General features: G+C 50.8%; 1 protein-coding gene across 6 annotated transcripts in view; it reads right to left on the reverse strand.

Moving 5' to 3' along the window:
• Positions 1-21,248, reverse strand: part of EHMT1 (euchromatic histone lysine methyltransferase 1) — a 115,369-nt gene that overhangs the window by 70,271 nt on the left and 23,850 nt on the right. The window contains exon 1 of one of the 6 annotated variants that reach the window (XM_065695272.1): positions 5,229-5,295. The exons of the other annotated variants lie outside the window; for them this stretch is intronic. The gene's annotated coding sequence lies outside the window, so the exon portion shown is untranslated. Of the gene's footprint in view, positions 1-5,228; positions 5,296-21,248 lie in introns of those variants that run through there. 6 annotated transcript variants of the gene reach the window in all.

Here is a 21,248-nt window from a genome sequence, read left to right on the forward strand (position 1 = left end):
TGTTCCGCTCCACAATTGAGCCTCAACTCTTGGCAAGCTCCAGGATCTGCTCAAGCTCCCAGTAAAACTGCCAGCGCCACTCGCAGAACATCTGTAAGCAGCCATGGGCTGGAAGGGGTTCAAGAGCAAGATGGGTGTTTACCGGAGGCAGGAGCTGGGTGTCTGCTGGAGAACCTCCCCCCGGAGCAGAGGCCAGGAGGAAGAGGAAGCTCAGAAGGGGCCGGTGGCACCACCCGTGTGGTCCTGGCCAAAGGAAAACCCTTTGCAGAAGAGTGAGAGCACAAAAGGCAGCTCTCTTTAAGAGCAGAAAGTACATGAAGATGAGCTGGGTGCAATGTGCTACAGTGGGCTGGGGGAGCAGGGAGCAGCCTGCACTGTGGGGAGAAAAGAAGCCATTGAAATCCATAGTGAGGGTTGGGGAGCACAAGGGTTTTGTTTGTCCCACTCCTCGCACCAGAAGCAGGCAGGTAAACTCAGACCTTACACACAGGCATGAAGCCATGCCCTGTGCTGCTCTACACATCCCCTCCTCTGCTGAGCATTGCCGGAGCACGGAGCATGTCCTGCCATCAGAGTGCTGCAGGCTGCGAACAGCTACGAGCCACACAATCCCCATCCCAAGCAGCGAATTCACCACCATGCTCAGGCACACTTGCAAAGTGGCAGCAGTTAAATGAGCACAAGAGGTGGCTATGAAACTTCCTCGGCTATGAGGACACTTTTTCCCCTCCACACTCTGGAGAAGTTTCATACTAAACAGTTAAAACACACGGCTAAATCGAGATGACTGAAATTCACAGGGAAGGAATATCTGAGGTGACAGTATAAAGCAAGGATCTCTCTTTCACCCACTGGCGTTTTGTTTGATGTAAACCTCAAGTTTTAATATACACAAAATGAGATTTTCCTGGCTTTGCTATCAGTCACTAAGAGGTGTAGGGGTAACTCATTCAAACTTGAAAATCCCCGAACAAAAGCAATTCCAGCTACACAGACACAAGTTGCATTACCCACTGCATCAAAAGATAACTGTAGCTCAAACCAAAGATGGCTTTAAAACAGTCAAGTTGTTGCCTTTCCTTGCAGCATAAAATGACCAAGCTTTCATCAACACCCCAGCAATAAACCCAAAGCTATTAACGAGCAGTGTCAATGAACCACCACAGCCAACACCCCCTTTCAGAGGCAGAATAACCCCCGAGACCCACACTGCAGCCTTGGCCTTGCCGCACATGCACAAGGGCAGCATTCCCCACTGCATCTCAACACTAGACATGTTTTCAGTGCTGAGGTTAAACACACTCTGCAAGCAGAAGCTACCAGAGACGCTTTTCACATCTCACGGCCATCCTTGACAGCACTAAACGCTGTTTAAAACCCACACAAAAAGCAAAGCTGATCAAGGCACTGCAGCTGCTTCACCAGCCAACTGGTGTAAAGCAATCGGCATCGGACCAGCATCTCTGCACTGCATTTGCAGGGGATGCTTGTGTGTTCATTGAGAAGACCTTCAATTTATGCCATCCAAAGAAAGAAGCTTCCAGGGCACAGCCACTCCTGTGCCCAAGCAAGGTCCATGGGCTGTTGGAGCAGTGCCTCCTGCCCCAGGGCCCCCAGCACCCATCTCCCCCATCTTGCAGGGGTTGGGAGCTGCACAGGCTCTTTTCTAACCAGCTGGTTGCAGACCCATCCCCAGGCTGGACAAGGAAGCTGTTTTGCTCATGATGTAGGTTAAGAACATGCCCCATGAAGCTTTCCCCAAGTACTCTCCAGCCATTTCCCCACCAAGCCAGAACGAGCCAGCAGAACACCCCCTGTCAACATCTTCTACAGGGACCATACAACCACAAGGCATTTCTACCCCAGAGCTCTCTGCTCTCCACTCTCCGATTCAAGGCTCAAATATCCCTTTCAGCAATCTCCCATTTTCAGGAGGAAGGCAGCAGCACAGGCACCTCCCTGCACAAGGACACCGGGTCCCTCAGGGCTCTTGCCTCATTCCCACGTTATGTATGGCATTTTCAGAGCTCCCTTGCAGAGGAAGCACAAATGGGAGACAAGGGGAGATTTCTCTTCCTATATGAAGAACAATATTTAGCCCTGCAAAATACAGGGAGTTTTCCTTATTTCCATCAGGCTCCTCTTCTTCCTGACCCTCGAGCTGCTCAATCTGAAGCTCCCTTTCAGCCTCCTCAGAAGCAATCCCAGAAGCACAAGCCGAAGGGATGTTCAATAGAAAGAACATTTCTGCTGCAATCCTGCTTTGCTTCTGCACTGCTGTGAACCAGTGAACCACTCCCCAGCTCCACCATGAGCCATTCAAATGCCTCCCTTCCCTCCTCAGCCATTACAGATGACATTTCTTAACCAGAACATCCCGGGACACACCGAGTGTCCTCAGCATCCTCCAAGGGAGCCCAAATGTCCGCCTCCAGGCTCAGGCAACAGCCTGGAAGGAGCAGGCAGTCACTAACGCACACTTGGAATGACACCTTTCAAACCCGGCTTTTTTCCCTTTAAGTTTCCAAGCCATCTCCCTTCCTCCCCCTCCTCTCCCCAGCAAAGCTGAAAACTGCTTTGACTTAATAGGAAACATGAAATGTTCCTTGGGAGGCTGCACTGAGTACATGGCACACACCAGGAGGAAGGGGAAAAATGGGGAAAAGAAAGAAAGAGAGACTGTGTTGCGACAGACCCTGGCATGCGAGCTCCCTGGGAGATGTTGCTATGTTTTGATAGGAGTATGCATTGAGTATTTCATTTACAGGGCAATCCTAGCACTTTATTTAGAAGCATATTGGCCAGACAGCTGCAATTTAGAACATACTGTATTCCTAACAGTTCCCAATTAGAAACTCCTTCAGCTTTAACTTACAGTAACCACAGTTCCTTCTATTTTGGAAATCCTGAAAACACCATTGCTCCCCTTCAGTCAGTTATCACATATCAAGAGCTTCTACTGTACTAACACAGCATTCCATCTCGGAAAGAGGAGGAGCAGGCTCATCACTTTAACCACCCTCACTGTTTGCTCCACGGAGAAATGTCTTCCTGTTTGAGTTCAGGGACAGTGGATGGGGTGGGAATCAGACCCATGTCAGCACAGAACCATCCTGCTTGTTCCCAGTCTTCTGCTCCCATCCAATCCTGGTCCTGCTGCAACGGGAATGACGGAGATCCTGCCGAGGAGCCTCACATGTTCAACGTGTCCCTGTTCCTTGACCTCACACCTTCTTGGTTATAAGGATTAGGGCAAGGTCTTCACTGGAGGAGAATCAATGCTCCATGGTGCTTCTGTATCTCTCCCCGAACATGGATTCACCTATGAAGCACCGCAGTGGATGGCTCTACAAGGAATTTTGCTGACATTATGCAACTTCTTCAAGGCACAGAAGGAGCAAAGGAACTCTTTAAAAGCAAAGCTCCTGCCTTCATGCAAAAGGCACCAGTTAAGAAGAGAAATAAAGTGAGCATGATGTGTGTACAGAATGGGCTCTAAAGAGGCTGCTTTTCAGCAACTGCCATAAGGTGGCAGTGGGTCTTTAAGGCTACCTTACACCTTTCACACAGCACAATAGGAAATAATCACACCAGTGGTTTTCCAGCATCTGAAACCGTTTAAGTCAAATCTCTTTATCAAGAGAACCAGATCACAGACGAAAACTTGGGGCTGAGATCACCTCAACACCAGAGGCACACAAGGAGAAAAAGCTACCAGTATCCATTCTGCAACGCCACAAATGCAGCTCCCATCGGAGCCAGAGAAAATCCAACCCTGCTCCTTTCCATGTACAATTACAATGCCATTTATTCACATAAACACTCTCCTTTGTGCATTCATCCAACCCTAAACAAGCCAGCATCCATTAACAGGTAAGAGAAGTTCTGCATGACCAGTGAGCTGGGGCTCCAGCAGCCTTTTGTGCAGGGACCGTAAAAGCCACACCAGTAAGCAAACTGGTCACCAGTGAGTGCAGGGCTGCCGTAGGAAACAGGCTCAGGAAACACCGAGTACGCAAGAAACACAGAACCAGGCAATAAGCAGGCGAGTTACCAGAGGTAGTGAAGTGACTCCTCATGCAGATTGACCCAACTGTGCGAGACTGGCACCTGGGGCACAGCAATAAAATATCAATCCATGTTTTCTCTTTACCAGTCGCCCCTGAACTGCACTGAGAAGCAGCCAGAGGTGCCCTGAAGGAAGAGCTGATACAGAGGCTACAGGCAGACCATGAGCAGAGATTCCTGTTAATAAACACAGTAACTTCATAATACCAGAGCATTCACAGTGCCCTAAGCACAGCAAACCTCTTACCTTACCTTTACTTACAGGCCAGGGTGGACACCCAGGAACACACCTCCCATAGGAGACAGGGTCTGCGAGGGCCGAGCCTCACGGCCGACGTCTGCCCCTGCTCCACACGAAGCCAGATCTTCCCTGCACCTCACTCATCCAGACCTCGAGAGCCAATGTAAATGTTTTATTGGCACTTCCCCATGCCGCTTGCTTGTACAACAACTGGAGTCAATCGGCTCACGCAGCACATACCTGCTGGCGCGTACACAGTCCTTGGGAAAAGCTGGCAACTACAGGCGGAATCCAACAGCCCACCCCAGCCCAACCCACAGGACCCCCTTTTCCTTCCCCCCCCCCAACCCACCACAGGAAACCCCTGCAAGAAGCACACAGAATGCCCCAGCCAAAGGAATAAACCCATCCCTGTTCCCTCCTCTCCTTGCCAGCTCGGAGGACCTCGTGTGGCAAGGTTTGTTTGCAATCCTTGGAATGCAAAATGAGCCCGAAAAAGGGAGTTTGCGTGTGACATTCTTTCACCCTCCCACAGTCACAGCTCTGGGTTGGAGCCGCGGCGCAGGTCCGTGCCCTGCAAGGCTTCCCATTAATAACAATTAGCGCCCGAGCGCGCAGCCCACGACGGAGAGGCGATCACATGCCTCCCAACATGAAGGCAGCTCCGGGCAGTCCCTCGCTGCCAGCCCTGCCTGCTGTCACTGTACGTCACCTCCCCAACAGTAGACAGGGCTGTTCTTTCCATAGGTTCCCCAGCCAGTAAAGGTCAGTGGTTTACAAGCCCTCCCCGCTGATCCGCAGGAAGCGGTTTGAAGCCACCTCGTGTCAGTGGTTAACTATGCTGCTTTTGAATCAATTCCAACTGGTTTTACTTCCTCCGGTCTCCACGTTCCCCCGAGTCAGCTTGGGTTTGCCCTACCTCGGTCCCGGCTGCGGGGAGCTGCTGGGTCCTTCCAGATCCTGACTCCAGGCCTATCACTCCTCCAGCCACAAATCCATCTCACTCTATGGGTGCAGCCTCCACCCCGGAGCATGCTCAGTACGGGCTGATCTCCAGCCATTTCAGAGCTTTAATGAAATGTAAGCAGAAGGAAGTGTCATTAGCAAGAAGCAAAAAAATAGAAAGGTGCGGGATTCATCCCGATCCGGCCAACCTTCCCGTTCCCATCCTCTGTCGAGGAGGTGAAGCTCTTGCTGCACGGATCACAGGCATTTTTAGGCAGCGAGCATCTCAGGTTAGAACAAAAGCCAGGAAAAGCCTGTCTCAGGCAAGCCTTGTGCAAAGAAAAGGGAGCATTTCCAGTGCCACTCAGAGCAGCACGTTTGTCACTCTGGGCCTTCCACACGTTACAGTATTTTCATGAAAAGCCATTAATATTATTTTCTCCCCCCCGCAATGGGCTTCAACTGAGCCTTTCAGCTCGCGATGCAAATAGTGCTCCCATCCATCTTAAAGCTAAACCTACCCTACTCTACCCTCCATCACCTCGAAGGTTATTTTAACTCCACCTGCAAGTTAAAAAGCAGGATGAAAGAGGGGAGAAGAGACTCAAGTACAACACACTTCATGCCTTGTTTTCCTAAGGAGCTGAACTGTCTGAGAGGTTTTTCACTACTCCATCACTACTCACCTCCTCAATGCAGTAAGACTGTTTCGAAGAGGAATTAATAGAGGATTTTGATCCTTTCCAGTTTCCCAAACAACAACAATGCTGATGTCCACCGCGCTTTCTCACTGTGAGCGATCTGCACACGGAACGTGACTGTCCCTTAAAACCCTGTATTTCCCTATATCTCCTTTGTACATCCCCAGCACATCCCTACCAGCTCACAGAACTACTGCAGAAAGCAAAGATAGCTAATGCAGAAGTAAAGCTTTGCAGGCCAGGGCAAAACCTGGCTGTTTAATCCCAAGGAAGGTTTAATGCATACCCTATTCCTCATGTTAGGCCCAGGCCAGAAAAACCTCTGCATGTTCAAAACCATTACTTTGTGGATGCTCATTTCCCATGCACACGTGGATAATACATGGGTGAACGGTGTCTGCTTCAATGCTCACGTTTGAATTCTTCAAAGGAAGATGAAGAAATGAACTGAAGTTACTTTATCAACACAGCAGTTATGAACACATCAGGGTGACGGATGAATGCCGAATCCCAGCTCTTTCCCTGCGCCAGGCTTCCAAGGTAATCACAAAAAACGCCAGGAGACTTTCTGTGCAGCGCAATAAGCCAAGCGAACGTCCAGACTCCCATCAGCCCACAGCACATTCATGTCAGATGCACTATGCACACAGCTCAGTCTGTTGTTCTCCCATCTCCTGCCTGATGAATTCAGCCCAGGCCCCAACATCAACCCACAGCTTCTTAGCAGATGATATATACTGATTATATAGCAGATTATTATATACTGATCCCATTTGGCTTCCCAACACCCAGCAGCCCTTCCGCATCAGGCACTGGTGAGCTGCGTTTTACTAAAGCATTTCTGGAGCACAAAGGGACCCAGGGTAAATGAGAGTCATTTGGCTCAGGGAACATGTGCTCAGCTCCCCTCGGAGCTCTCTGTGTGCTGGAGCATCTCCCCAAGCCCCAGGCCCTGCAGCAGGGATGTTGTATAGGGACCCCATTATCAGCACAGGATGCTCTTCTCCCCACACCACATCAGGCAACTCTGAGATACCACATGGCGCTTTCATCAAGCACAGATTGGTAAACCCTGCTGATAAATTCTGTTCTCATCCTCTCCCTTGCCTTTAAATTGGAGGTGGTTTAAAATACTACTCAGACCATACAATCCTGAGGCATGTCTGCTGGATCTGGAGTGTTTGCATCTAGCACAGCTCAAGCATGTCAAATTTGTTTCCTTGGAAACAAAGACCCATTTGCAAGCATTGCCTTCTTCCTTTTTTTTTTAATGCAAGGAAGCCATCCATACCTGCAGCTCTTGCTGATACAAAGGAATTCAAGCAGATTCACTTCCCAAGGAGGTGGATAAGAGAATTATTAATGTATTTCACTAAGGAACAATTGGGCTTGCTGCACTAAGGGAGAACAGCACAGTTCATCACTGTTTAAAAATCCCTTTTTCCCTCAGTAGATACACACTTGAGGCATTTATAGTGTTTCCTTGGGGACAGGCAGGGAAAAAGCAGCAGAGTCATTTGCTTACCCAAGGCTAGGCACACTGCTTCCAGTGGAGGAACAGTCTAAAGGGGAAATCCTGTATTGCTCCTACCACATCACTCCAAAAGGTGCACGGGTGCAGCTCAAAACACATCTGCTTCCAACACAGACTGCAGAGGCAACACCAGCTTCACGCAAACGAAGCAAGAACAACCTCTAGATAGGCTCTGCCAGTTGGAATCCTAACTTCTTCCCATCAAAGGCATGCGTCAGGGCTTAGTGGGAAGCAGCCTCTCTGTGTAGCCGGAACTCTTCTCTCAGGGGCTGCTCACATCACGCTGGAAGCAGTAAATCCTACGGTGATGACACACAACCTCTCTGAGAGGGCAAGGAAGAAGAGCAAGGGCAGCAAGTGTCAGAGCTGAGTTATCCATGGCCTCATCAGCAGGGGCAGGCAGTGCCTCCCCACTCCAGAACCTTCATCAGGGATTACAAGAGCTCAGCACCTTTCAAACTCTGTCAGACATGAATCAAAGAACAGTTTGGGTGGAAAGGAGCTTAAAGCCCATCCAGTTCCAACCCCTGCCACGGGCAGGGACCCCTTCCACTGGAGCAGCTTGCTCCAAGCCCCTGTGTCCAACCTGGCCTTGAGCACTGCCAGGGATGGGGCAGCCACAGCTTCTCTGGGCACCCTGTGCCAGCGCCTCAGCACCCTCACAGGGAAGAATATTGCATAAAATGGACACACATGAGAACAGCAAATAAAATGGCTCCTTCAACATGCTGTAGTCATGCACAGTTCATTTCCTAACACGACTGGGCTGGGGCTGTGTTATAGTCTCTACTTCAGAAGACCAACTTCAGATCCAAGGGAGCAGACCCAAACCTTCTCTTGTTCCTGTTAGCATCACTGCATTAGAAAAAGCCAAGGGAGCTGCATGAACAGAAGCTGACAGGAGCAAGAAAAGCCTCCTTCCTCCACATGAAGGACAAAGCCTTGTGATTCCCTGCCACTGGAGAATCCCAGAGTCATTGCTAGGGCCAGTGCTAAAGCAGATGTGAACCCCGAGTGCTTCACACTTCTGGAATCAGGTCTTGGACTCCAACATACCAGATACTGCAATGAGGTTCAGAGCTTGCAGAGGTTCCAGAGAAGCTGTGGCTGCCCCATCCCTGGCAGTGCTCAAGGCCAGGTTGGACACAGGGGCTTGCAGCAAGCTGCTCTAGTGGAAGTTGGCCCTACCTGTGGCAGGGGTTGGAACTGGATAGTCTTAAGCTCTTTTCCAGCCCAAACCTTTCTATGATTCTATGTTAATCCTAAGTGGGTATGATAATTTCTAGTTACGTGCCTCACAAGGAGGCATAGAACTTAATTTTATTAACATTTTAAACTGAGGGATTCAAAATACAGCAAAACACTAAAAAAAAAAACCCTAGAAAATGCTAAAATCTGATCAGTTTTAGTTTACGGCCATTGCTCCTCATCCTCTCACTGGGCATCACTGGAAAGAGTCTAGCACGATCCTGCCGGCACCCGCCTTTGAGATACTGATCTGCATTGATGGGATCCCCTCTCTGGCCGCTCTTCTCCAGACTACCCAGGCCCAGCTCCCGCAATCTCTCCTCATCACAGAGATGCTCCAGACCCCTGAGCATCCTTGTGGCCTCCACTGGGCCCTCTCCAGCAGCTCCTTGTCTGTCTTGTACTGAAGAGCCCAGAACTCAAAAGCATCGTGGACCTTTGAAAGCTTCTCCTCATGCAGCGTTACCCAGAGAAAAGAGAAGCAGAAGTGCCTGGTTCTGGTTTGGTAATACAGAACATAAAACAAAAACTCACAGGCAGTGGGAAAAAGAAATAAATCTCAGTATTCTTCTTTTGCAACAGGAAGCTGAATGCTGGTCTTGATCACTCTTGGGCTTCAATGAAACAATGTCAAGCGCTGCCCAAGCCAGCTTCCTGTGCTTGAGCAGCTTTGTATGACATGTGCTTGGTAGCTGCAAGCTCTGGAGTTTCACATGAAACTGATTAGCGGCTGGATCATCCCTGTCACCGACTTCAAGAGATCGCACCAAGACAGCTCCTTCCTGCGTGCCTCTGATTAACAACTCCTGCTGCACTTGGGGAGCTGAATTTCAGCACTGTTTCCATGCACAAGCCAAGGAAAAGCAGCCAGACAGGACCTGGCCCTCCAAGAGGGATTTCCAGGATTCCCTGCTACTCGGCAGCTGACAATATGCAGCTAAGACGCAACGAGTGTCGCACAGCATCACCGCGGCACGTTGGTTGCAGTCTGTGGGATGACCCTTCGCCAATGGGTTAGTCAAGTGAAGAGCTGCTGCAGCACGTCTCAGACATCACTTGGCCCTTTCCCTGCCTCCGCGGTGCTTTCAGCTCTAGTGACAGACCAACACTGATGTGGGAGCTGCAGCCCTGTCCTGCCAAAGCACCCAGGAGCCACAAGGACCGGATTTGCTCCCAACAGCCATCCTCCAAACAGCCCCAGTGGGTATGAACGGGACTCCTTGGAATCAGAGAGTCAACCACGTTGGAAAGGACCTTTAAGCTCATCAAGTCCAACCGTTCCCCAGCACTGCCAAGGCTACCACTAAGGATGCTCCAGGCCCGTCACCAGCTCTGTTGCCTTTCTCTGGACCCACTCCAGCACCTCAATGCCTTAGCTCCCAGCCACAAACACCAGCCAGAAGAAGGGTTGAGGCCTAGCCTTGGACCCCTGCTCCCCTGCCCAGCTCACCCACTTGCTTTTGCAGAGGACATTTACAGCAGTAACCTCCACCCCATTATGCCTTGCATTGTAACTGGCTTTCTTCCATCACAGATCATTAACGATCCCCATTTATCACCATGTAGTTCTTCTTTAGATTAAAATAACAAAGGAAAATGCATTGAAAATGTAGGGGTTTGTTTCCTTTCTGAAAAACCCAAACTACTCCACAGAAAATAAGTGCTTTCTAGTCAAGAGGAAAAAAGGAAAGCATGGCTGAATTTTGAGCCTACCAACCTTGCACACTGCCCTTTTTACATCTGACAACAGAGAGGACTGAATGCTATCAAGTCACACACAGGTACGGGCACCACTCCATGGTCTGCTCCGTGCCACTTCCCAGCAAGGTGCTCATTTTAACACAACGCAAGCTGCCACGCAATCACAACAGCCACAAAACAAAGGGCTGCTAAAATACTCAACCACCCTCATTTTTACCCTTAAACCACGAACAAGGCACCAAAACAGAGCTGCTTTTGCACTGTGTCAGATTTAAAAGCAAAGAGCCCCCACACCCCATTATAAACCCACACAGGAGGGATATTTTTGACATACTCTGTATTATGAATGTGTCCCAAGGCACCGCAGGCCCCTTTGCCACCGGCTCCAGCATGCATAACATGAAGCCCTTCCTGGGCGCAGCTGCATTTAAAGCAGAAGGAAAGGGGGCCCTGCCTTAGCACAAGGAATTTAACAACTGGGAGGGGGAAAATGAAACCATAATAAATAAATGCTCATCAAGGCAAAGCGCTGCTGCAGGCCAAGGCCTTACCTGCGGGGTGGGAGAGGTGCAGCGGGAGCAGCATTCTCAGCACACAGGCTCCATGCTGCTGGAGCCACCAGCACAGGGTGAAGTAGGCAGGAGCCAACCGGCTGCTCCGTGCTGCTGAGCCAGTTCAGAGGCATTTTGTCCATCCCAATGGAGTGGGGGATCAACAGTAAAAGCCTCCGAAGGCCAGGCTGGTGTGATGCATAGAGACATAGAATCAGCCAGGGTGGAAAAGACCTTCAAGCTCATCCAGTCCAACTGTTCCCAGCACTGCCAAGGCCACCACTGACCCATGGCACTGAGGCCTCGTCTCCACGCTGTGTGAACACTTGCAGGGCCGGTGCCTGCAGCCCTGCCCTGGGCAGCCTGTTCCAATGCCTGAGCACCCTCTGGGGCAGGAATTGTTCCTCAGCTCCATCTAAACCTGCCCTGGCGCAGCTTGAGGCCGGTTCCTCTTGTCCCATCCCTTGTTCCTTGGGAGCAGAGCCCAGCCCCTCCTGGCTCCATCCTCCTGTCAGGCACTTGTAGGGAGCCATCAGGTCCCCCCTGAGCCTTCTCTTCTCCATCTGAACCCCCCAGCTCCCTCAGCCGTTCCTTATCAGACCTGTTTGGCCATGCTGGCTTTTAGACTCCCATCAAGGGTTTTGGGAGGGCTAAAACGGCACATCCATGTGCTCTGCACCACGGGAGGCGACAATGAGTGTGCTCAAAGGGAGCAACGTCCTCCTGGCACACCATCGCCACAGCTCCATCCCACTGCGAGGGAAAGCAAGCCGCCGGGATGCTGCGCTGCTCCCAGAGCCTGGCAGGGGGAAGGAGGCAAATCCAGACCATTTTAAAGCTCTCTTGATCATTCCTTGGAATAAAATTTAGAAAAAGAACTCACGGAGCAATTAAAATGTGCAAACATTCTGCTTGCTGTTCCGACTGCCACCTTTAATGTTTCAAACAACATCCAAGGCCAATATTGTTGCTTAATTTAACATAACTGGATCCCGACTGCATTTCTAACAGATTAAACCACAGAAATATCCACATGTTTTAATGAGGATTTGGCACAACTCGGCGCCAGATTTTAGCAATATTTTTGGACTCCAAGTTCTTGCAGAAGAAAAGGAGCCTCTTTGGTGCAGGACCTGCATTCCCTGCACTGAAGCTTTTTTGGATGTAAGCTGAATTGAAAACCTAAATATTCAGTGCTGTCAGAATCTGAGCAACATCTGGGCAATTCTCTTTGCCTCCCAGAAGATTTTAGCCTGCTCTGCAGAGCCTCACTCATGTTGCTGAGGCAGAAGGGCTCCTCTTACATTTGCATGCTTCACCCTCGGTCTGTAGTTTCTATGCCAACAAGCACTTGTAACTCCTTCCCAAGCACATTTGGAAGTGGGGGAGATGGAAGATCTGAAACGGGATAAAGATTCTTTCAGTTTGAGGGGGTTTGTTGTGGTGGTTTTTGCCCCAAATCTAACTCATCCATTCCTCCTGTATTGCTGTGAGCTCTGGAAAGGGCCAATAACCATCACCTCAGTCACAGCAAGTCTTCCACCTGCTTTGAAAGACAGTGGTGACTTCCTAAGAGGAAAGTTGCTTCAGTCAATCTGAGGTGTAAAAATACATTCAAATCTATAAGAAAGTTGGGGCTGCTCAGCCTGGAGAAGAGAAGCTGCAAGGAGACCTCAGAGCAGCTTCCAGTGTCGGAAGGGGGCCACAAGGATGCTGGAGAGGGGCTCTGCATCAGGGACTGGAGTGACAGGACAAGGGGTGATGGGTTCAAATTGAAACAGGGGAAGTTCAGGTTGGAGATAAGGCAGAAGCTCTTCCCCGTGAGGGTGCTGAGGCGCTGGCACAGGGTGCCCAGTAAAGCTGTGGCTTTTCGTCTGTGTCGTTGCCTCCATGCACCTACAATGTCAGAGCACTGAGCATGAGCGTTCACTATTAAACTGGGCTGAGGTAGGGAGGAAGGGGAGGCATCACTTTCAAAAACCTGGATGAAACTCAAACTGCTGAGGCCTGAGTGACAGCTCAGTAGTCGCCCTGCACACTGCAGGGAATAATGGACACATAAACTTGCATGGAGCTGTTGTCTGAAGAGACACATTGACTCTTTGGAGAGAAAACTGGAACAATAAATAGTTATACATATATTATACATATTATATATATATATATATATATATATAAAAATTTATCTGAGTATATAGAATCACAGAATCCCAGCCTGGTTTGTTTTGGAAGGGACCTTAAAGCCCATCCAGCCCCAACCCCTGCCACGGGCAGGGACCCCTTCCACTGGAGCAGCTTGCTCCAAGCCCCTGTGTCCAACCTAGCCTTGAACACTGCCAGGGATGGGGCAGCCACAGCTCCTCTGGGCACCCTGTGCCAGCACCTCAGCACCCTCACAGGGAAGAGCTTCTGCCTAAGAGCTCATCTCAGTCTCCCCTCGGGCAGGTTCAAGCCATTCCCCTTGGCCTGTCCCTACAGGCCCTTGTCCCAAGCCCCTCTCCAGGTTTCCTGCAGCCCCTTCAGGCACTGGAGCTGCTCTCAGGTCTCCCCTTCAGAAGCCTTCTCTTGTCCAGGCTGCCCCAGCCCAGCTCTCTCAGCCTGGCTCCAGAGCAGAGCTGCTCCAGCCCTCGCAGCATCTCCGTGGCCTCCTCTGGGCTCGCCCCAACCTAACCACAAGAGCAGGAGAAGATACTCTTGAGGACCCCAATATGATAAACTTCTCTTACTTGAGCCAGATGGAGGATACAAAGGAATGCAGACCGGGTGCCTTAGCCCAAACACAATGTTCATCGCACTGCTGTTCTGGCAGGGCACCAGTTCCCTCCCTGCACAACCATAGATGATGCTGCGCATCAGACAGCTGATTTCATCAGCAACCCAGGATTTGTTTTTCCAAACAGGGATAAGGATGAGATCCAGGAAGGGCAAAACCTCCCTCGGGAACAGGAGACAAAAGGACAAGATTAGCAGTATGGTGGTAGAGACTAAAAACAACCTATGTATTTTCAAAAGCACTATTGTCTGACAGGACCAGTGACAGCCCCCAGCGAACAACCAGAGTTAGTCCTGCCAAGAGCCATCAACAGATCAGCAGCAAAGGCTACATCTGTAAAACTCCTCTCATTTGAGACAGGCCTATAGGTCAGTGCCTAGCACACGAAATGCCTCGAGCACAAAGATGCCTCACAAGCTATCACCATTAACACCCCTGTCCAGCCTCCGCTGTGCCTTAGGAAGGGGCAGCCTCCTTCTCTTACCCAGCTTCCAGCCTCTGAGGTTCCCGGCCACGCTTTCACAACCTTTGCCATTTCAAGAGCTCCTGGCAGCCACGCCAGCGAGCATGGAGCTGCTTTACACGAGGCTGCGTGACCGATCAATGCAGGCTTCTCCCTCCACGCCATGCACACGCAGCGCACGCTGCCTATGGATCAGGACCATAACTGCTGTAAATTAAGAGTATTTTCACCTAGTGCCATGGGCTGTAGCGGGTTTGTACTCGCTGGAAATACAGCTCCATGTGCGACTGAAGAGACTGAGCCTAAAATACACAACCAACAGCGGCTTTCGGCAGAGGGGGTGGCCAGTGGAGTGTTCTCCGTCTGGGGCAACTTCTTCCACGCTGTGCATGACAAGCCAAGTACACCCACAGCAAGACACAGCACTGCCTACCAGGTACAGAAGGAACAAACCCGGGTGGGTTTATGCTGCTGCCTGCACCTACACCCCCCTGGGACCTCTCTCTGAGGAGGGAGAGCAATTCTAAATCAATCTTTGGCAGAATGCAAGCCTGTCGAGACTGATGTTAATGAATTCCCCCGCCAGGGTTAAGGTGTTTAACAGCAAACAAAGGATTGTGTGCGCCCAGCAGAGCAGGTGAGACCTGAGGAGGATATTCACACACCTGGTTTACGTTCCCCGCACTCACTCTAACCAGGAGAGCCTCCCTCCCTCCTCTGTGCTAAGGGACATTTGGGCCATGAACCACTACTGCAGTCCCTGGAGTTGGGTGATATTAAACTACTTCCACTGGCCTTTTGCTTCAGATGGCAGCACAAAACTCTGGCTGGAAATCACAGAAGCATGGAATAATTTGTGTTAGAAGGGACCTTAAAGCTCATCCAGCTCCAACCCCTGCCATGGGCAGGGACCCCTTCCACTGGAGCAGCTTGCTCCAAGCCCTTGTGTACAAGCTGGCCTTGAGCACTGCCAGGGATGGGGCAGGCACAAATGCAACCAAAGGTCACACGCGCTCCTCAACTCATAGCAGGACCATGGGGCCACGGGTCCTTGTGATGAGCCTTCTCCCAGTGGGTATCTGATGGGATTCCTGCAGCAGCCAAGTAAGACAAATCACTATTAGCTGGACCGAGTACTACAGACAGATCATGAAAATGAATTAACTCCCACCCTTCTCTCATCCATGATGGATTACACTGCCCCTTTGGAGCAATTCCACATAAGGGGAGAGGGGATCATCCGTCAAATATGAGGAATTTATTGCCATGTGGTTTCTTGTATTGAAACACAGCCTGAAACTTTCACCAGCACCTCTGATAATGCTACGAGAGGAGGAACGAGCCAGGGCCACATCCAGGTCTGGTGCCAGCACCTTTTTGCTGAATACATTGGAAATGAGCTCCACCTCTGCTGCCCTATGCCTGGATGAGCAACACTTATGGGGACATGAATCACAGAATCACAGAATCAGCCAGGTTGGAAAAGCATTTCAAGCTCATCCAGTCCAACCATTCCCAGCACTGCCAAGGCCACCACTGACCCATGGCACTGAGGCCTCGTCTCCACGCTGTGTGAACACTTGCAGGGCCAGTGCCTGCAGCCCTGCCCTGGGCAGCCTGTTCCAATGCTGAGCACCCTCTGGGGCAGGAATTGTTCCTCAGCTCCATCTAAACCTGCCCTGGTGCAGCTTGAGGCCGGTTCCTCTTGTCCCATCCCTTGCTCCTTGGGAGCAGAGCCCAGCCCCTCCTGGCTCCATCCTCCTGTCAGGCACTTGTAGGGAGCCATCAGGTCCCCCCTGAGCCTTCTCTTCTCCAGACTGAACCCCCCAGGTCCCTCAGCCACTCCCCATCACACTTGGGCTCCAGACCCTGCACCAGCTCCAGTGCCCTTCTCTGGCCCCGCTCCAGCACCTCAATGTCTCTCTTGCAGTGAGGGGCAGTGAACCCTGTTCACTACACAAGACTTGCTTTAACACTGTGCTTTCTCTCTTCACCCACCCTCAGTGTAATTCCCCATTGGAAGCAGGGCCATCCCTAGCTCCAAGGTTCTGTCTATTTCTCAAAGCTTGCTGGAATGAAACTGGAAAGCGGGGTGGAGAACAGGATCACCACTCCCCAACACCACTGCAGCTCTGGAGCTGTGCCACTGCTCCCACCCCAGCTTCACCAGCGTGCCGGCGTTCAGGAGCTGGAGCGTGTAGCCTGCTATAGAGAATAAATGTGTTAGCTGATAAAATATGAAACTCCCTTCCTCAACCAACGCACCCACAAAGCTCTAATTTAGCTCTGAGATTCATCACTGAATATTACATCACTTTGGAGCCTTTTAAGGAAGCATCCCAGCATCTTCCCAAATTAATCAGGTAACTTTTGAGCCTTTTAAGGAGGCATTCCAGTGTTTTCCCAGATTAATCAGGTAACTGGTTTTTAGCCAGGCAAAGATAAAAATAACCAAGAGCCAGACGAATGTCAGTGAAAAACTCTTGGAGGGAAGAATTTGTTCCATCATACCTGTAAGGAAGCCCTTGTCCTTCATACAATGGTTTGGACTGGAAGGGACCTTAAAACTCCTCCAGCTCCAACCCCTGCCACGGGCAGGGACCCCTTCCACTGGAGCAGCTTGCTCCAAGCCCCTGTGTCCAACCTGGCCTTGAGCACTGCCAGGGATGGGGCAGCCACAGCTTCTCTGGGCACCCTGTGCCAGCGCCTCAGCACCCTCACAAGGAAGAGCTTCTGCCTAAGAGCTCAGCTCAGTCTCCCCTGTTTCAGTTTGAACCCATCACCCCTTGTCCTGTCACTACAGTCCCTGATGCAGAGCCCCTCCCCAGCATCCTTGTAGCCCCCTTCAGACACTGGAGGCTGCTCTGAGGTCTCCACGCAGCTTCTCTTCTCCAGGCTGAACAGCCCCAGTGTTCTCAGCCTGTCTCCACACAGGAGGTGCTGCAGCCCCTGATCATCCTCGTGGCCTCCTCTGGACTTGCTCCAACAGCTCCATGGCCTTCTTATGTTGGCGACACCAGAATTGCACACAGTGCTGCAAGTGGGGTCTCACCAGAGCAGAGCAGAGGGGGAGAATCACATCCCCAAGCACTGATGCTCCTTCCCAGCAAACACCCAAGGACAACTCTCCTCACTAATGCTGAATCACTTGAGGGCTTCCATTGTGGGCAGCCCATATTGCCAGCAAAATCCTAGAGCAGGCTTGCACTATCTACCACAGCAGGCTTGACCCCATTTTCATACTGCAGAGCAAAAATATCCCAACAAACCCTCCTAATCCTGCAGGACACAGAGCAAACAGCACTCCAGGACTCCTCCAATACCACCCGATTAAACACAAACATGCCCCTACCGTAGCTCAATGATTTTAACCATTCACCATCTTTTCAGATTTAAGCACTTTGCCTGGCAACTGTCTGAAGGGCAAATCATTACAGAAATAGGAGGACAATTTGTTTTCCTTTATTCTGGAAGAGGAGATTATTGGAATAAATAAAATAATCAGCTTAGACAAGAGCACAGTTGACAACTTGTGAAAAACAAAGGACTCCTTTTCATTTTCCTTTCCAAAGGGAAGATGTTCTTGGACGGAGCTTGCAAGGGAAGTGCAGAAGTTCTGGAGTTAAATAACCTTGGGCTGCTAACTCCCAAACAACTCCCTGCACATCACTTCAGGCTGTCACTTCAGACACTCCCAGAGCCACTTCGTTTTAATATCTTTAATATAGAAACTTAGAACACCCCCAGAAAAGATACAAAAGCTGCTTCCCAGTCCCATTTTGTACAGAACTACATCTGAAGCAGCCTTAGTCCAAGTGGAAAAGATGCCCTGGGGGTGAGCACAGCCCCTGCACTAGGCACTGACCACAGCAGGTCACTGCCTTTTAGGTTCCCCTTCCCATCCAAATCTCTGCCCCCCACAAATCCACACTAAGTCCTTTGAGGCTAATGAGTTTATCTGGATTTCAAGCACTGTGGAAGATACTGGAACCAGTTTCAAATCAAGGCAAGGAAGGTTATATGCTAATGCTTGCTGATGAACGCAAAAGAGAGGAGCTGTCTAATCAATGCCAGCCTGTAGCACTTGATGCTCAGCATCATGATTAACATGGTTAAAGGAGCATCAGATAGATACACTATGACTTGCGCATATAGCTACAAATCTGAATTAAGCTGAAGGCAAGGCATTTAACTCCCAAACCCCAAACCTAACTTCTCCCAGTGGGAGAAGTGAACAAGAGGAAAAGGAACCTTCCTGTTCGTATTAGTAAGAGATGAAGCTGTTATTTACTGAACAAATCGGGGGGTATCTCTTTCTGAAGGACTCTTCTAATAAGCAGTGTGAGTTATAAAAATAGCAGGGAACTGTGGTTCAAGGTTGCTACAGCCTCAAAAAAGAAACAGGGATAATGAACTGATGGAGGCACAGATTCCAGGGAACACTAAGGGCTGTAACAGGACCGAGGAACCAAACTGATGATCTGGAAAATACGATGAGATTAAGAATGATCAGGTTAGTGCGGGCTCCTGAAGGAGCAGAAGCAGAACACAGACTCCTGGGTTGCAGTGCATTGTTAAGGAGGTTTGGGATGAATAATTTCTGCTGTTCCCATCATGTCCCAGTGATCCATGTCCCTAGACAGGCCAGTCACATAGTGCCCTGCACCCCTCCTGGGGAAGGAGCTTGTGCATCAAGGAGCCATATCCTTAAACCAGCTCCAAGCCCGGTTCCTGGATCCAGCACTGTTCCCTGTGAGGAACAGAGAAATGTGAGACTTGAGATGCTCCCTTTGCTATCTCAAGCAGTGGTTCTGTGGATCCTGGGTGCAGCCACATCACTGCAGGTGGAGACAGTGCCGCCAGGAAGAGCTCCCGCGTATTCCAGCACTCCTGCCCTTCCCACAGGAAACAGCCATTCCTTGTGTTCCCTTCGGCACCTGTACCCGTCCCACAGGGAACGGCCATTCCTTCTCTTTGCTTCTGGAGCTGTAAATCACTGCGGCAGCAAGTAGGTCACGGGCTAGATGACGCTTGAAGAATCACCTGCAGTTCACTTCCTCTTCTTTCCCTCCTCCCCTCCCCTTGTTTTAAGGAGCCACCAGGGCTCCTCACCACTGGTCCTCTCCTCCTCTGCCATGCTCACAGCCCGGCTCCTGCATTCCTGTTCCCTTCCTGCTCTGTTTAATCCCATCTTTCAGCACAGGCAGATGCAGGTCTTTAAAGCAGGATTTCTTTTCCACCTTCCCTTTCTTCACAGACCCTGTTTTTCCAAGCAGAACCTAACACGCTGTGTTGCTTCTCTAAAACTCGGAAACCCAAATGTATGTCCTATACACTGATCAATTCAGCACACCTCATCCACCACAGGAATCCCAGCTTGGTTTGTTTTGGAAGGGACCTTAAAGCCCATCCAGCTCCAACCCCTGCCACAGGCAGGGACCCCTTCCACTGGAGCAGCTTGCTCCAAGCCCCTGTGTCCAACCTGGCCTTGAGCACTGCCAGGGATGGGGCAGCCACAGCTTCTCCGGGCACCCTGTGCCAGCGCCTCAGCACCCTCACAGGGAAGAGCTTAGTATCTAACCTCAATCTCTGCTCTCTCAGGTTAAAGCCATTGTGGAATGCTGTGGAATAATGTGGAATGTGGTTATTCTATTGACTTCACAGCCAGGTTAAAAAATGCAGCTCCTTCCCCTGTGCCTCATTAATCCTCAGGGAGATGGGGGGTAGGGAGTCCCCTTTGCCAGCTGCTGATTTCAGGATGCTCCAATCCCTTCCCAAGACCACAGGAGATGCTGAAAGCCCCTTCCTGGCTTCACCCTGCGTGCACAGGGAAGACTCAGAACAACAGGAGGGCACCACAAAAGGGCACAAGGCAAGGCTGCAGCAACAAGGAGGTAGTTGAGAGCATTAAGGAAGAAGCTGAGATGCTGCCATGGGCTGGATTTCAAAGTGTCCAGGCAGGCAGGAGAGCCGGAGATAAAACCTCTCTTGAAGACTGTCTCGTGCACGAAGGTGGAGGAACCCTGCTATAGCTTACAGCAGAATGAGGCCTCATCACAGCAAGTAATTACAAGGCTCCTATCATAATGGCTGGATTTAAAGCCATTGCCAATTGACTACAGGTTGGCTGAAGCAGTTAGAAGGGAGAGAGGCAAAGACACCAGGCTTTGAAGCAGTCATCATTTGATCAGTAAAGCCTGGGACTTTGATGCAGTGTATTCCCCAGCGCAGTGACTTTCTCGTCCCTGTGGCTGCCAGGGCTGCAGAAGGGTTCTTTAGAGGCACCTGCAAGATTCAGTTCCAGTTTGTTCTTTCTGTTTTGAACACAGCCCTTGGCTGCTACGGTACCGAAGAGGTGAGCAAGTCCCCAACGCAGGTTTCAGTTCCTCCCCTGAACAAAGTTGTGCTGATGGAGAAAGAGACAGAACTGGCCATACATCTAAATGTAAATGTAAATCTGAAGCTAAATGTAAAGATTGGAGCCTGCAAATTCAGGCAGTGAATCCTCCTGGAAAGCCCAAGTCACCCATCTGACACCAGGGCACATCCGTGTCCCCAGTGCTGCATTCCCCACATGCACCGCAGTCGACACAGCCCCATCCACACGGATAGATGAGTTTAACACCCAAGGTCACGGTTTTGGGTGGGACCCACCTCTGCTCTCCCCAGATGACTCCAGCCACAGCACTGGCTGCTTCCTCCACCACTGACCCCCTGTTCTCCGCAGAAAACAGCCCACAGCAGCCGCAGTCAAGCTCCGCACCCTTGGCTGCTGGGGCTCACAGCAGAGCCTGCACCCACACTGGTGGGCTGTGAGCTGCCCAAGCAGAGGAACCAACAGAGAATCCCAGCCTGGTTTGTGTTGGAAGGGACCTTAAAGCTCATCCAGCTCCAACCCCTGCCACGGGCAGGGACCCCTTCCACTGGAGCAGCTTGCTCCAAGCCCCTGTGTCCAACCTGGCCTTGAGCACTGCCAGGGGTGGGGCATTCACCAGGGACGTGCAGAGCTGTCCCAGAGCTGTC

Source organism: Lathamus discolor, chromosome 15 (genome assembly GCF_037157495.1).
Source record: "Lathamus discolor isolate bLatDis1 chromosome 15, bLatDis1.hap1, whole genome shotgun sequence".
Lineage (NCBI taxonomy): Eukaryota > Metazoa > Chordata > Aves > Psittaciformes > Psittacidae > Lathamus > Lathamus discolor.